The sequence below is a fragment of the Thunnus maccoyii genome, chromosome 21 (assembly GCF_910596095.1).
Source record: "Thunnus maccoyii chromosome 21, fThuMac1.1, whole genome shotgun sequence".
Taxonomy (NCBI): domain Eukaryota; kingdom Metazoa; phylum Chordata; class Actinopteri; order Scombriformes; family Scombridae; genus Thunnus; species Thunnus maccoyii.
Window position 1 is genome coordinate 1,415,915 of NC_056553.1, and position 17,661 is coordinate 1,433,575.

The 17,661-nt window shown below is 39.6% G+C and overlaps 2 long non-coding RNA genes across 12 annotated transcripts in view; one reads left to right on the forward strand and one right to left on the reverse strand.

Moving 5' to 3' along the window:
- Positions 1-11,661, reverse strand: part of LOC121888336 — a 44,159-nt gene extending 32,498 nt beyond the window's left edge. For 5 of the 10 annotated variants that reach the window (XR_006093205.1, XR_006093200.1, XR_006093201.1 and 2 more), the window contains exons 1-2: positions 11,448-11,661; positions 3,814-3,880 (exon numbers count right to left, since the gene is read on the reverse strand). This is a non-coding gene — a long non-coding RNA (uncharacterized LOC121888336). The other 5 variants (XR_006093202.1, XR_006093203.1, XR_006093208.1 and 2 more) reach the window with 5 other exon arrangements.
- A 6-nt stretch (positions 11,662-11,667) lies between these two features.
- On the forward strand, positions 11,668-17,258 carry LOC121888338. 2 transcript variants are annotated; one of them, XR_006093214.1, is made up of 3 exons: positions 11,668-11,733; positions 14,085-15,897; positions 15,990-17,258. It is a non-coding gene; the product is annotated as an uncharacterized LOC121888338 (long non-coding RNA). The 2 variants fall into 2 exon arrangements; XR_006093213.1 differs by having other exon boundaries at positions 14,085-17,258.
- The last annotated feature ends 403 nt before the right edge of the window (positions 17,259-17,661 follow it).

The following is a 17,661-nucleotide window of genomic DNA, read 5'->3' on the forward strand; positions in this document are numbered from 1 at the left end:
ACTTTACAATAAACTGCCTTTGTGTCTAAACTCTACTCTTGGGTCCAGAATGATAGATATTTAATTATAATACTTTAATGTTGAGCCACAAAGCCATCACTTGGTTTACAAAGAGTCACTTTCTTCATGAACTAGCAGCATCAAATTAAAAGATAATAAGGTATAAACAATAAATTAATAATGAAGAATGTTTTAACATTGTAGAGCTGCAACTATTAACTATTTCTATGAACATAAACTTAATATTTTTAGTTGAGGACTGTTAGTCGGGACAAAACAATTTGAGGACATCACCTTGGGCTTTGGGAAACAGTGATCAACATTTTTCACTATTTTCTGACATTTTACGGACCAAACGACTCATCAATTAATCAAGAAAATAAACAACAGATTGATCGGTAATGAAAATAATTGTTAGTTGCAGCCCTAAACATTGGCTCAACTCAACCCATCTTACCCAGAGGTACAATATCACTTAACCCTTCTCTGCAGATCATTCCTTCTACTTTGGGAGAATTAAGCTGTGTCGCCACACCTTGAGGGTGGCGAATCTATCAATCACATTTTGGTTTTGGACTCTCTCAGGCACCTCCTTCTCAATTGACATCACAGCCAGGTGCAGGAGTCTGCTTTGCACCATGGTCCTCCTAAGCCAGGTATGGAGCTGACGCAAAGCACTAAAAGACCTTTTACAGCTACAGCAGCTAACTGGTATAGTCAAGGCAACCTGAATAAAAGCTTTCAGTGAAGGGAACGCATCAGAATCCAGTAGGTTGTACAACGTGAGCAGGTCTTGAACAGCCTCGCTCTTGCGCCTCAGATAGTTTTGGCAACCATCACATCCCCTGACTCAAGGTCAATATGGTAATGCTGTACCAGTCAAGTGGTCTGAGGTTGGACTGCACACCTGAATTCCATTAAACAATTTTTCATTCACACCAGAAAAAACACTTCTCAAGTTCAGAGATCATTCTGTCCAGATAAGGAAATACCAATTTTGTTTTGTTTCCCACTACCATAGGTGTGTTGATGGTAGAGGCACTCAATGATGGCAGGGAAACTGTCAAACACTGAATGAAGCTGGCATGCCCAACATGTGTTTGAGAAGTTCACTTGTCTGCAAACCTGACTTCCTTTGAGTGTCTACAAACTTATGGTGGTTCACAAGCGAGACACTAAATAAAAGAATTGACACTTTCCAGCATGCTAAACACTCTGGCCTCAGAAACCGCTTTGCATGTGTGACATAAGACAAGGTTCAACTCATGTCCATAACAATGCACATACAGCAGATGTCTTAAGGGGGCTGCTTGCACATCCCCAACTGCCCCACTCATAACTGCTGCCCCGTTGTAAGTCTGTGCCACACATTTCAACTGATCAATTCCTTTCTCTACCAGTTGATTCAATCGCAGCGGTTATTGATGTGGTATCAAAATTCATCATCTCTGTGAGGGCTAGGAAGCTCTCCTTTACTAGAGACATATCTCACACAGAGTACCAATTGTTCTCTTTCCATCTCTTGCCTCCAGCAGCCATAACTGCACACATCTTTAGTTCCTTTATCTCACTAATAGCTGCAGTTACCTCTCCTGAACAACACCATCATCTCATTCTGACTGGCAGGCCAGAGGTATGTGCTGTTGGATGAGGTTGTACACCTCTACAAGAAAGGATCAAACAGCCTCAAAAGTGTCATGCACTCTAGGAAAATTGCCTTTATTGTGGCTTTCAGTTGTTTCATCATGACCTTCGAATGGTATTCCTGGCTTCCCCAGTATGCAAGTCACCGCCACAACACGTTGCAGGTACTCCCTTTGGCTTATTTCATTGGCACTCACTGTCTCTATCTGTTCAGTATTTTCTTTTGATACACTTGCTTTGTAGCTGTTCCAGCAAACTACACTGTCCTTGTGTGACTTGGTGGTTTTTATGTTTTTGAAACATGCTCAGTGCCTTTCTCCAGTTCTTGACTCCACCATTCACAAATACCTCCTGTCTGAGATTTTACCAAATACCCGACAAGTGAAGCAGAAAGCAGCATATTTCCTAGAGGAGTATTCTAGCCATTTAAACTGGAACCACTTCTGTTGCAAGGCTCTTTTTTGCGTGCCAAACTGATCCTGTGGGTACTGAGACAGCTTTAACTGTTTAGGACCTGTGTCCCTATCCCCTAAATCAAAAGAAACATATTGAAACCCTGTTGCTTTGGCTTGGTCGCCGGTATGCTGCTCTCTCCTCTGTCTCAGATACTCTCCCTGTTCTTCTCCTCCTTGTATTGTGAAAATAAACAAATAGCACATGTGGTCAACTAGGACAGTGTTTTAATGAAGATGTCCTGTTTTGAATAAAGTCCACTGATTTATGTTCTGAGTATACTTCTGGGAAACATTTAATGTGGGAAAAAACACAAAGCATCCAGGAAATCTGTCAGTCCACTTTCTCACCTGCTTCTCCTTTGCACTGACAATCTCACACAGATATATTATATTAAACTAGAAAAGAGTACTTGTGACATAAATGTATGTAAGAAGACATTGGGGAGAATCCACATTTGATAACAGTATATCATTACCTCGGCATTATAACTATATGGTCTTTGACAACCTCCACTTTCTCACCTGGTTCTTGCTCTCTCCTTCTCTCCCTTTTTCCATTGATCCATATCAATTTATAAACTCTCCACTCTCCACATCTAGAGGATATTTCAACTGTCTGACATGCAGGACGTATTCTGCAGGAACTCTGACATCCCCCTCACAAAGCTCAGGGACATGAACTGTCCTGAACGGGTGCAGGGGCAAGGACCACCAAGTTGTTTATAAGCCCAACACCTTTGTGTACCCCTCAACATTTGACACGGCAAAGGTTATGGTGGCAGTGTCTGGGTTTGACCCCCAAAACGGTGCACAGCTAGGGATGGCGGAGCTCCAGCTGAGGTGGTTCCAAGCCATCAAATTTTGAGAGAGGAAGACTTCAGGTCCGCTGGAACAGGAGGGACTACGTGGAACTGTACAGCCGGGGCCAGTCTGCCAGGTCTCCAGGGAATCAGTCATTAAGGTCCTCTCCCTTGGAGATATCTTCAAATTAGACATCTCCTATCTCAAACCTTCGGTTCCACTACAACAGTCCCACCAAGTTCTGATGTTCTCTCAATAGTAAGGGCTCCGATATGGAGTCAGCCTGGGAGACTGATGTCAACCTCGTTCACAGAGGAATAATGGAACAACAACTTAAAGAACTATAAGAAAACATCATGGGAACTTAGGACAAGATTAGTGCAGTTTAAAATAATGAACAGGGCATACTGGCTCCCCTCAAGGATACACAGGGTGAAATTAAGGGGCAGCTCGTATTGCTGGAGGTGTGGGGGAGTACTGGTACACTCCTCCATATGTTGTGGTCCTGTGGTTGTACAAACATTCTGGTCAGCCATACATGCGAATATGAAACTGATCCTTAAATTAGACATCCCATTCTGCCCGAGCCTGTTTATTCTGGGTGATCCTCTCTCCCTAAAGCCAGGCAGACTGGGTCCAGACATCCCTTGATGCTGAGGAGAAAACTCATGGTCACAGAATAGAAGGCGATCACCCAACCGTCAGCCAGGGTGTGGTTCTCTCATCTGGGTATTGTGGCAGCCCATCAGGGTCTCTCTTTTAGACTCACCAGAGGAATATTATGCTAAGTAGGTGAATTACATCTCCTTCGTTAAAGGACCTTCTACATATATGACGTCGGCTCAAATCCCTAAGAATCATATAGACAGTCTCAGTGTTGTCTGCTGCTCAGCGATATAACTGTGTGTTGTACCTTGTTTGTATTCCAGCTGTCTTGTCTCTCAGCTCTTGCACTGCCATGATGCATCTGATGTGTTGCCCTGTTCGAAAAGAAAAACAATAAAAACTACTGATCACAAAATAGTTAAAGTATCATATAAACAGTTGAAATAGTTTGCTAGAAGCAGACCTGCCAACCCTGGATCAATCTTTTGAGTACCACTATGGCAGCCTAGATGTGCAAATTACTACTGTTCACACAATGAATGATTGTACATCATTTGCATACATGAAGCAGTCAGACGAAAATTCATGATACCAATAACAATATGATTGTTTACAGAAATATCTGCAGATACTGTTAGTTGGTCATTTATGGCTGTTTATCCATTTGTCTTTCAGCTGCCTAAACACAGATTATCAAGGAACAGTTTCACTCAGGCTACATACTAACCTCCCACTGCTGCTGCATTTATATAGTTTCTACTGTTTACGCGTCCACAATAATCAAACTTTAAGCCAATTTGATTTTCAGCTAGTTTGAAAAAATGATGACAATGTAGCTGTAAAACCCAAACCAGCATAAACAGACTATTTTGTGGTTCTGGTGAAATAAATATTTTAAAGCTGGTTAATAAACTGTTTTCATTATAGGAAAGTTATTACTCAATGGGATAATGATCTAATAACACGGCTGTTGAAACTGTAACATCCCTCCTTACATATTGTACTTCATTTGTGTTTCCTTGAAATTTTCCTAGAATAGGCAAAGTTATAGACCACACACACATACACACACACTCTCCCCTCAGTATCTCATGGTGACTTCTTTCCTTTCTCTCCTGACTTCAGAGTGTCCTCAGTGAAAAGCTGGCCATGTTACTTCTTGTGTGTATGTTTAACCCATGGATTTATTATAAGAGCTGGATACCAGACTAAAAATGACGCCCATTCAGTCCTATAGGAACTGCTCCCCTGGTGCTTATGTCAAAAACAGTTTCTAGCTTCCGCGTTGTGCGGCCCACTGAATATACACAGTAGCGTTTCCCCCGCTGGCCCTGCCCACGAGTTCCCGCTCGGCCCATAGACTTTACATTGTGATGACGTCACGGATTTTTCGCTTTTCTCAACTCGAGGAAAGTTTTACAAACATAAAACCTCCATGGATCAAAAGTTCATAATAGAAAGAGTCATAATTGATGTTTGCAGTTGGAGGGGTCCTGTCAACAGTTTTACAGGCGTCTCTTTTACAATGGTGGTCTACGGGGAAAATCCTTTTTGGGCCGCAGGGGGATTTTGCGCTGCAATACCGCGAGTGGCCACTGGGAAAAATTGGCTACAAGGCTGAGCGGCGGCGCCCTATCCAGCTCTTATACGTCGGTGGTTTAACCAGGGGAGGCAGGTAACGTAGGCTAGAGAAGACTGAGCCTTCCCTAAACTTACTGCTGACTACTGTGACCCAACCCTGCACACTGATAAAGTTAAAAATAATGAAAACGTCTGTCAGCATTTCAGCAACAGACAGCAACACGTTATGTAGCCCCGAAGTCGACAACCTGTTAGTTACACTGTTAGCTAACGTTACTGAATCACACGCAGTCGTGGTTGGAACGCCTGTATGTATGTATATCAAACCTGCTAGTGCTACAGCTCATTTCGTTCAGAAAAATTAGGACATTCCAGTCAATATAATCTCACAAGCAAGCGGACATATCTGAGAGCATGACAGGTGAAATAGAAATACACGGGCCTTTACCGATTTGGGAGGCTTCCTGCAGCAACTTCTAGATCCACACAGAAGTCATTATACGAGGTAAACCGTCAGCTTAATGTTTCAAATGGATCTAATATGTAATTATTCCACATTAAAATGTCTAAAAACAACTAGACCTATGTTATATATGTTGTTGAGTTGTGTACTTACATTATTAAATGTTTCCAACGAAGAAACTTACGGTAACAACTCATACCTACTTTGATCTCAAAATGTGTGCCTGCTGCACAAAATGCATTCAGGTTGACAGGTCTGTAAAGGTAAGGGATAAACAGTTGACATCATTTGCTAAAATGATTTAAAAAAAAAATGATTTAGATAATGCAGATTAACCAATAATGAAAATAATCGTTAGCTGCAGCTCTACTTCTGCAGAAACTGTGTGAGATCTAATGTGAACTAACTCTAAAGTTCATGGTTTTATATTTTAAAATCTCCCCTCACAGACTTTTTCCACAGAACTCCTCAGATGACTCACGGCTTCAACAGAAAGCCAGATCGCTCTCCACCCCGACAGCAGCGTCCGGCATCATTCATACTCTGCTTTTTAAAGCTCGCTATAACGTGTGTTGTGGCGTCTCGTGAGCAGAAGTGGATCTGCATTGATGAGGTAATGCAGTGAGGTTTGTGCTGTTTTTTTGAGGAGACACGAACATAAACGATGTTTATTTTGAGGATGAAGGGGAGGAAAGTGTGTGTGTGTGTGTGTGTGTGTGGTCTGGGTTCTCTTTGGTCTGGTATCTGCTGCTCCGCTCTGGTTTTTGGGGAGACTCCGTGCTGTCATGAACACGTCTGATGTCATACAAGGACGTGGCACACAAACACACACACACTTCGGTTCAAATGCAAAGACTCAGACAGAATCTCACAAACACACTAAAAAACAGCAAACGTTCGGCTTGTTGTCTGCAAAGAATCAATAACTTCAACAACTTCAACAATTACACAAAATAAATTCATTCATTTGCTTTTATCCTGCAGAACATCACAAGTTTTTGACAGGACAGTTTTAGAGGTCTGTCACTTGTCTGTGTAATTGAACACACATGCTTCTGTTTCCACAAATATAGACAAGAGATGCACATGTCAGCAGAGATGTGTGAAGGAGTAATTTCAGGCGCCAGTGGTTCCTACAGTGAAAGTCAAATTTATTTCATCATCGTCAGTTTTTAGGTGACAGTTGGAGGTTTTTAAAATCTTGGATCGACTTGAAACTTTCCTGGTTGAATCATCAGCACGAAAGATGAACTGAAGTAAAACATCTGGTTCTTTGTTAAAAAAAGTACCAAACTGAAGAAGTCAACTATGACTCCCAAGATGCATTTAGGTAAGAAACGTCCAATCACAGAGCTTCAAATCTCCTACAGAGAATTATCAGAGACTCTGCAGCTCCTCTCGGCTTTACGGAGCTTTATAGTGAGTTTCAGCTCATTGTTTATCTGTCCGGCTGCAACTTTTACTGTTCTGGTTCACTCTCAGCGTCTCATAGCGTCGTTTTCACTACCTGCTCAGCACCAAACAGACACAGTTAGCTGTAGACTAGCTGGTGAACATAGTGGAGCATTTAGCAGCTAAAGAGCCAGATATTTCCCTCAGGAGTTGGTAGAGAGTAAAAACAGAAGCTAAAAGAGAGTGAATATTGGACTAAAATTCACCAGGTGGACAGAAACACGACTCCACATGAATGATAATGTTGCTCCGTAACTGCTGGATGTGGATTTAGTGTGAAAGCAGCACAGACGTTGTGGTTCTCAGTTTCAGACTGACTCATTTGCTTTGTTGTTTGGGAACCTGGGAACAGATTGATATGAAATTCTGGGGAAACATGTAGTGATGGGGTGTTTTGGAACATTTGCACTATTTACTCATGGTTTTTAAATGAACAAATCAAAAAAGCAAAACAAAACCGTTCTCATGATTTTCTGTCTCTGATTGAACACAAATTGAACATTTTGAAACAGTTAATGAAGGACTGTTCAGCTCTCTGCTTTCTAGTTGTTTTAAAAGGTTAAAATTATTATATTTATTGATTGGGACAGTTTACAGTTTTTAACATAAATGATGAACTGCACCAGAGTCCCCCACAAACAATACATACAACAGCACAACAACACACAGAACACATTATACAAAATACAAAATACAAAGCAACACACAGCAGACGCCCACAATGTCAACTAGAACCGACTGTAATTCATTAATTAATTGAATTAAACTGATAGTCGCCTGCTGTTAAAACACTTACTGATCAGTTTGATGGTGGTTTATATTTGTAATATATATTTTATTTTACTCAATGCACCAATAGTTTTTATTCATATATGTTTATTATTAGTATCAGCTGCTGCTGTCTGCAGGTCTGGCCAGTAATGCAGCACCTGTTTGATAATTATGAATCTGCTCTTAATGCATGAAACATTTGAACACATCCAAACATTGAGTTGTTATAATGACTTTACTTTTATAAATCTCCTGCAGTAACAGTAGCACACTGTAAACGTTAGCGTGTCGTTATTACACATAGCGAGATACGACTGATAGAAGCTGATATCTGCACATTAGTTTCTGTTACGGTTAAGTATCAGTCAATCTCCTGCTGGTAACAGACGATCAATACTGGTTTTGTTAAAGCCTGATACACGATAGAAGACTTTAAGATGCTGTGATGTGAAGACAACGTAAAATTTTGTTAGCGCCCACAGCTATATACATGTAACTATAAGCTAACGTCAACAAGACACCTGCCCAGTCCTCCACTGGTCTCAATGTCTCTCCTCTGACTGTTATTCCTCCTGATCCCAGTCTGTTCCTGGTCTCTTGGACGCCTATCAGGCTCATAATTATAAGGCTGTGATCCATCATATGCATATGAACAAACATTTACAGTCCCTCAGCATCAATATCAATATTATTGTTGACCACTCTGCCTTTTTATGTTGCCTCTAATTTGGCTTTTTTAGGTGCAGAAGTCACTGTAGTAAGAATATTTTTTTATGAAAATCTAGTTCCTACATCATTTTCCTACACATTGAATCACTGGAGTCTCCGACCTGCGAGTTGCTCGTTAAATCTCCATTAAATCATCATGTTTCATCCTGAGCGGCGTGCCGACAGCGGACAAACAGGGGCGGCTGAAGATGGAGCGATCTGCCCACACGGGGCTGACAGCACTTAGTGTTAAATGCCTATCCATAATTAAATATGTGTTCATAAGATCACCAACAAAAACATTCCACACAATGTACAGAATAAACATGTCAGTAAAGTTTTACGTATAAACAGACAAAAAAACACACGTTAACATGTGACAGTATGTAGTTTTTACACCCACACATCCATCTTTTATCTTTTAAGCTCTGAAATAAATAAAACTTCCTGTCTGTGTGTCTGAACATGAGTGTGTGTGTGCAGTATAAATAGAAGTCAGTGTTAATGACAGGAGGACAGTAAAATGACTAGCAGATGACACCAAACCGCCTCAGCAGCAGCTCTTCTATTTCTGTGAGGACCGACGAGTTTCCCGCCAGCGCCGCGAGGACAGTTTAACACAGCGATCGGTTGTTGGACAGCTGGGACTCACATTATGGTCCAGGAGGCCTGTCAGTGACTGGTAGGGTTAAAGTTAGATGCTGGGGAATGCATTACACCAATATGGGTCCTCATAAGTATAGCAATTGAAATGTAAAGAGCGTGAGTGCAGATGAAAGGCCGCAGTAGACCACAGCCGGGTGTTTCCCCGCCAGCAAGGTCCGCCGCCGTTTGATGCTCGACTGTTTGAGGAGGCGACGCATTTTTGGACTCGATGTCACATTCAGGAAACACTGAAAAAATACAAACTGACTGATTGTTTATAGGATCTGAATTAAGCTTCTCACTAATTAAACTTCAACGACTTTTTACTTATTTAACAGCGTTTAACTGTTGTAGCTGCTGGAGGTGGAGCTAGTTTACACTACTTTATATACAGTTAGCTAGTTTAGTCCAGTGGTTCCCAACCTAGGGGTCGGGTCCCTCCAAAGGGTCAGCAGATAAATCTGAGGGGTGGTGAGATGATTAATGGGAGAGGAAAGAAGAAAAAACAAAGTTCTGATACACAAATCTGTTTTCAGTTTTTGGACTTTTTCTCTAATCTTTGATTTTTGCTGAAATATTGGATCATTTGGACATTTATTGAAATGAAAGCATGTGAGAAGTTTAGAGGGAAAAATCACTATTTGGTGGAGCTGTTAACAACTCATAGACATGTGAAATGTGACCCCGACTACACACTGCTTTTTGTAAGACGTCAAAAGCCAAAAAGGTTGGAAACCACTGGTTTCATCTTTAACAATGTGTTGTATTTTAAAAGCTTGTTATATTATCCATTGTGTCAAATCTTCATCTGAAAAGTAACTAAAGCTGTCAAATAAATGTAGTGGAGTAGAAAGTACAATATTTCCCTCTGAAATGTAGTGGAGTGGAACTGGTCTCCAAATATTTAGAAATATATATTTAGAGTGTTTCCGTCATTTTCTCTCCACTAAGACAGACGTGTATCTGTCTGACGAACTGTGTCTGTTTACTTCCAGTCAACCTGCTGTCAACTCTACAGTAACGTAACCTCCACTGTAGTTATTTCACTCTTCACAGTTAATTCTGTACATATTGTTAATATTTACTGTTTATTTTTGTATACTGTGTTTTTAGCATTTTTCATTTTTGATAATTCCCTCAGTGTCTTAGATAACCGTTAGCAACATTAGCTAGCTGCGACGTTAGCTAGTCACTCAGTGTAGCACCAATGCTGATTTACAGCGTTAACGTCGGGTCACTATGGCTGTTTACACTCAGTGATTAGAAGAGCTGCCAAAACTCAAAGTGACTGATGTCCACCAACACATGACTGACTCTGAGCAACAGTCACCGTCTCTACATTTAATCTCAAACTGTTCAGCTTCTTCATCGACTCGTAGCAACGATCTCTCACGCTGACGTCCTCTGACTGCTCGTCTTTGTTCAAAACTGTCCAGACACGAAATAACACGAGTTTAATGTTACATGAAAGATTCAAACTGAAAGCCACCAAGACTCATTTGTCTGTGGTCACTAAAGTTAAAGGAACAATGTTGGTGAATGTTTAAATTACGTTAACATTACTCACCTTCATAACTGAAGATATAACTAAGTCCCGTAATCCATTTTAACAAAACACGTTTTCTTGCTAAAAGCAGTAATTTACTGAAGAGAAACAGATCAGAATCTTTTTAAAACATCAGCTCAATCATGACGTGGCTATGTAATCTATCTATCTATATAATTTACGCTATTTAGAAACCACAGAATAATAATAATAACTTAGTTGTGGAAACTGCGGTCCTGAGTGTATCCATACTGAGAAAACATGTGAATTTGGTTGTACTTTTACATAATTATAACTCAATACAAACAAGTGAAAACTCACTATTTTCCCTGTTTTAAGGGCAGAACATCAGAACTTTAATAACTTCTTTACGTTAGCATTATTTACAACTGATGCTACCGTGATGACTCAGACATAAAAGCTCAATAAAACAGATAAAATAATGGCGTGAGTACTTTCACCAAATACTCACCACCTCCTGCACGTCTCATAAACATAAAGATGTAAATAAATAAATGATTAGTTTTCTGTTGGATATTAAATGTTGTGCAGAGTTTCACAGGAGTCTGCAGTAAGTGGAGAGAGAGAGAGATCAGATCTGGCTCGGGGAATGAAAGCACTCTGCGTAATTTAACACGGAAGTTTTTCTTGACAAATTACCGACATGGGCGATTTGCACAGGAATAAAATCACTGAGGGCAATTATCACAAATGACTGCATTTCCCTGTGCGATAGCAGCGCTGTGAAAGGCCCGTCCAGTGACGGTTAGCTTACCGGAGAGAGGGTGTGACAGCAGGAGTCATTTCCCCTCCGACGTCCAGCCAACGGGAATCTGACGGCGCTGCCTGGGAAACTATCACAAAAAAACGACCTGTTTGTAATACGATCATAGTAATTAGATCATAGATTCCCTGAGTTAAAGCTTAATACAGTCTGAATTCACAACCCCAAACTGTTCTCGTTCCTGCTGCTGAGCTTATTAAACCGAACTGGAAAACAAATCCTGCAAAAGTCAGTTTGACCTGAAGGGTTCATGCAGACTGGAAACAGCAGAAACAAGGTAAAAAACCCTGCAGATGTGTCTCAAATCTGTTCTATCAATCCCCAAATAAAAACCAAGATTCAAATAATACATGAGATATTCAGAAATTAATTTACTTTAAATAGTTTCTATTTCTCCATTTAAAAAAACAACGTTAACGCAGTCGAGCACTTTAATTAACGTGCTCTAATAAAACATAATAAGCTGTATTTTTATCAAATTAGACAAAATCTATAAATAATATGTTCTTTATTAGACAGTAAACAAACATTTAGTTTATACTCTAATTAGACGCTGTACATCTAAATTACGCTGTAATTATAAACCACGTATGATGCTTTACTAGACACTATTATACCAAATTACACTGTAATTAGAGACCAGATAGGATCCTAATACGCTGATTTAAAAGTCTAATTAGAAATCAAATACAACAATATCACATCTAAATATGCTGCACAGATGCTCTATTCTTACTACGCTGTAATTAGACACCACAGTTAATGCTGCTAGTCTGGGCCTACCATAGTTTAATTAGACACCACAGCCTGTAATTAGATGTAATTTATATTACACCATATTATATCAATTATATACTTTATAATAGTCTAAACACTGAGAGCTCGGAGGACATTTTTTTTTTATTTGGCTTTTATTTAACATAGTTTCACTTTCTTACAAGGTCATTTGTTGCTCGTTAGAAGAAAACTGAAGTCAAACCACATCAGGTCACATCTGGATGTTCTCCAGAGTCACATGGAGTTTGTAGGTAGTAACACTGAGCCGCTCTGCTCCCAAACCAGTAATACAGAGTCTAATACCAGTTAAAATATCAGACCATGTAATACCAGGTCACTATCGTCCCAGTAACAGGACACTGGATCTTTATTTCTCACTGTTAGACCCTTATTAGACTTTATTAGAGGATAATTCAACACATGACAACAGAACAGAACTGTTACTAAAGTGGAATCACATATCTGACTCTAATTAAAGCTGTGTTGTCGTAACTGGATCTCTCGTTAATGGTAAATAGAATTAATAAATGAAAATGGTTAATTGATGCACAGATTTGCATCTATTAGTACGCAGGTTAAATAAACAGGTGAGTCTGCTTTGATTTATAACTCAGCAGCAAAATATTTTTTACTTAATTCTTTACTAGAATGAGACTCATGCTGAGCTAACTGTAATAGTAATTAGGTCTAATTAGGGTATAACTGTGTTTGTTTACTGTATAATAAACTAAACTTATGTCTTATTAGTGCACCGTTCAATAAAACGTGACCTGATAGACGACAAGCAGAGAGAAACAAGAGAAAAATATGAAATGTTTGGATTTCATTGACAGAAGCTCAACTATGATTTTTTTTAAATGTAGAAACTTTTGAAAATGACTGAAATGAATTGAATCTAATATTTTAACCGTTATAGTAACATTTTGGTTTTTTGAAATGAAATCAGTATTTGTGTCAGAGAAGAAGAGGAAGAGTTTTCAACAGATTGGTGATTATGACATTTACAGATAAATAAACATAATAATGATCAGAAAACAGGCTTCAAACCAAAATATGAATATTAAAGTGGAAATGAGAAATAAAGACCCGTCTCTAATGTCAGCCTCAAACGAAGTGAGATAAATGAACGGAAAGTGATTAAAGACAATATTTGAGTATTTTCAGTTCTCGAGGATGTGCAGAGAGCCCAGTATTTGTATTTGTGTTCAAATAAAAGTGGAAAGAGGCTTAAAAATCCTGTTTTTGTTTTTATGACACTTCTAATTTGAGAAAATTAAAGTGTTCATGAATAAACGACCTTATAAAGGAGGTCACATAACACATAACACAGAGACAGCACAGCATGTAACATGTAGAGGAACTTCAAAGGTGATTATTACTTTGCACTTTTCATTTATTGCCTATTTTTTTACAAGCTAACTTTGTAGAAAGGAGAAGAGGAACAACAGGTGATGGAGAGTCTGTTGGGACCACTTTGCTTGTGTCAGTAGCTCAGCTTTATCTCTGGGGAACACCCCCAACAAATAACTTTATGATATAATATTTGTATGAAACAAATATTCGTTTAAAACCCACTATTACTTGTGCTTTGCCGAATAATGTATTTGTATTCGGGCACACCCCTACTGAGAACATGACTCAAGTTCAATCAGCTACAACTTTAAGAAAGTCTCAAACGTGGAGTTTTTGAACACTAGTTGGATGTTTTTGGGATATTTTGACGTTTGTTTTTTTTTTACACATTTTCCTGTTAAATTTAACAAAAACCTCTGCAGAGCCGGTAGAACCTCTGACCTGGACAAAACTTAAGTAACTTGATGTATTTTCCTCCTCTGGTGACAAACCTCACAGTTGATTTGTGCAGATCAAAGACGTCCAACATGGCCGCCGGAGGAGACGTGAAGCTGCACTCTGTGACTCAGCGCTGACATGTCAAACAGTGGAAACAGGTTTATCTTTAGACTGTAAGAGCTTAATAACATAATGGCTGCCGAGCAGGAAACTATGAGTTCATGTGATACTGGACACACACTCGGAGTGTGTGTGTGTGTGTGTGTACATGCACGTATGAGCGTTTCATCTGTTTTGTTGCACTATATTCAAATTGAAACGCTGGCGTTCTTGCACACAGTGAGAGCTGTAATTACCAGCTGTAGAATGGGAATGTAACATGATGTAGAGCTGGATACCCTCTGAAGATTTTTAATCGTGGCATAAAATGTAAAATGGGGTTAACCCGAGTTTCCAAACCGCAAACCGCAGAAAGCCATCGCGGGCGGCAGGATTGCAGCTGAGGTCGGCGGTTTGGCCCTCATGAGAGGCCGAGGCCTCCGAACCCTCAGACTGATTTACAGACTTTCATGAAAAACACATTCTGTGTTTTAAACGCTCGACTGCAACATTAATGAGTGTTTCTGCTGTGAGTTCTTATCTCCTGCAGGGTTCAGCCTACAGATCAGTGTTTCCACTGAGTCACAGCCAGTCAGAGTCTGCTGCCTTCATCAGAAAACTCACCCAATGTTCTGCACATCAATCCTTCAACAGGCCCATTAATCATCTCACCTCCGCAGCAGAGTGTGATGTTTATTACTTCTGTCCTGGTGGAGAAGCTTTATGCTTCTTTATACAGACCAAAACTAAGAATTACCTGGAAACACCTAAAAAAATATCTGGAATTATATTTGCATGAAAAGTATCTAAAACTACCCAACGTTCATGTACTGCACACGCAACATATCTGTGTTCACTTAGTGACCACCTGGTCCACACAAAGAACATGTAAAACTACATAATGTGCAGGTAAAATATGAAGGAATATATATATATGAGGAACTACCTTGTGCATATGAGAAAGTATCTAGAAAAACTTATAGTGCACAACAAACCATGCAGTTACCTGATGTGCACACAAACATGATCTGGAAACATGCAAGAAAAGTATCTAAAACTACCAAACGTACATGAAAAGAAGCACCATACTGCACATGCAACATATCTGTGTATACCTAGTGCATATGAGAAACTGCATGAGAAAGTATCTAGAAAAACCTGTCGTGCACACAAACATGATCTGGAAATATCTAAAACTAACGTGCACAAGAAAGAAGGTGAGAAACTGGATTCCATCTATCTGCTGACGTCTCCTCTGAGGCTTCACGTCTTTACAAACAGGCTGGTTTACAGTTCAGAAGAGTCTTTTTATTCATAAACAGTCTCTGAAGTGATTTACAGCCAAACAGACACATCACAGGACAGATTTGATGTCAATATTTTACTCCTTCAGTGCAGCTCAGCTGTTCAGCGAGACAGAAGACAGCGTAGCGAATGGATTACATGACTTCAGGAAGGCCAAATATCATCTGTGTGTAGCAGAGATCTGTCCTCAGTCTGATTAACTGCTGTCATTTGTTTCCCATCAGCCCCTCTGAGTGAGGAACGCCCTCGCTATCAGTGTCCTCATCGCCTCCTAAAATACATTTTATCAGCTGCCGTTCGCACGGCGGCGGCGGCTTTGACCTCGCTCACTGTTTGTCATCCGTCAGCTTTTATCTGATTATCTGTTTCGCTCTTCTTCGCTTTTCATCTCTTGTAGGACGACGTGCACGAAGCGAAGCAGCTGATCGGTCCAGCCTGTTACAGCGAGGCCTCTTCTCACCGCCGTCATGTTAGAAATGATTTACATTATCCTGCTAAATGTGACACACTGTGACTGCTGCAGGTTTACACTCCTGCTGATACTCATCTCTTCTCTCTCAGGAGGTTCCAGATCTCTGAAAGTTGATTTTCACAGAAATGCCAAGAAATCTAAAAACTGACGGAGGAAGAAAACGATCTGCAGGGATATGAACTACATGAGTAAAAGCAGCACTATGTCTCTTTAAATGTGCAGTGACCCTCACAGTTCAGACCTTCAGTGGTCCGACAGCTTCTGTCCTCAGTAAAACAAAGTATTGTTGCCTCTTAGCTGATACAAAGTGCTGCAGCACATCCTGCTTGTTCCCAGTGAGTCTCTGAAACCGTCGCCTGCTTACGTCAAAGTCCAACAAAGTAACAGATGATTGTTGAGAAAGTTACAGCGAGGCTGCAGCCTGATGAATGAACGCAGCTTCCTCCTGTAATAAAACTGAAGCTGAATGAAGTCGTTCAGACAGTAAAACTACATGTCGAGTACAATATGGAGGTCAAATAGTCTCTAGATCATCTTCATCTAATATTTAATAATTATGTGTTTGACATCACAGCTTCCTCAGGCTCATTATTCCTGCTGCAGCTCAGCGCCGAGGTAGTTAGATGAGTTTATAGCTGCACAGAATCATCATCAGTCGCTTTATAATAGAGACGATGAATATATGTACAAACGAATCGGAAGCTTTTAGCAGTAGAGACCATGAACACTACAGAAACAATCATGATGAATGAATGTTCGACTAGTAAACAGTCTGAACTGAACATACCGCTGGATTCAGCTGCGAATCTGCTGCGGTGAATCTGAGCAGTGTTTCGATCACTCAGCTCAGAGAAAAAGTGAAGCAACGACACAAACTACGGATCTCTGAACAGAACGAAGATGATCAATATATACAGCAGACAAAGATGTCAGATGATGATAATCAGTCAAAGTGAATCATGTTCATGAGTTTGTTGGATTCTTTCTTCTGCCTGCAGCTGATCATCAGACACAAACTCAGACTACACGTTATAGTAACGGAAACTCTTACAATCTTATATTTGTACATCTGTGAATCATCACAACTAACATTAATGTTCTATTATTATTATTATTATTATTATTATTATTATTATTATTATCTGCACATTGCTGTTTATACTACGAACATTTCATTCTCTTCTATTTAAACTTATAACAGCTGTTTTCACTTACATATATTTTATTGTAAATTTCTATTATATATTCATTGATTACTTGATTCTTGTGAATATTTTGATCGGTATGCACCATAACAGAGAAAAATTCCTTTAATATGCAATCTACTAAACAATAAACCTGTTTCTGATTCAAACTCACACAAGTTACTGTTGATACAAATGATCTTCATACATGTGATCACCTTCGTGCACAGACATGATTAGTTAGATATGGATAGATATATCTTATATTGTAGATATTATTTTATCTTTGCACAAATTATAATAGTGTCATTTATATGAGCTTCTATGTTGTTTACACAATAATTAACTTGTGTGCATAAGATTTGATCTCAGTTTCACACTTTGTCATAAAACATTTTAAGTGTTTTCAGAGAAAACGAGCAGCAAACTCACTTCACAGAATCAACTAACACTCACCTGAAGTCTCTCTGATACTAATTTCTACTCAATTAATGCTTCATTTTAAACCAGTATACTGTGTGATGATGGGGGGGGGCAGTTAGAGAAGCAGTGCAGCAGGCCGACCATCACAGTTACA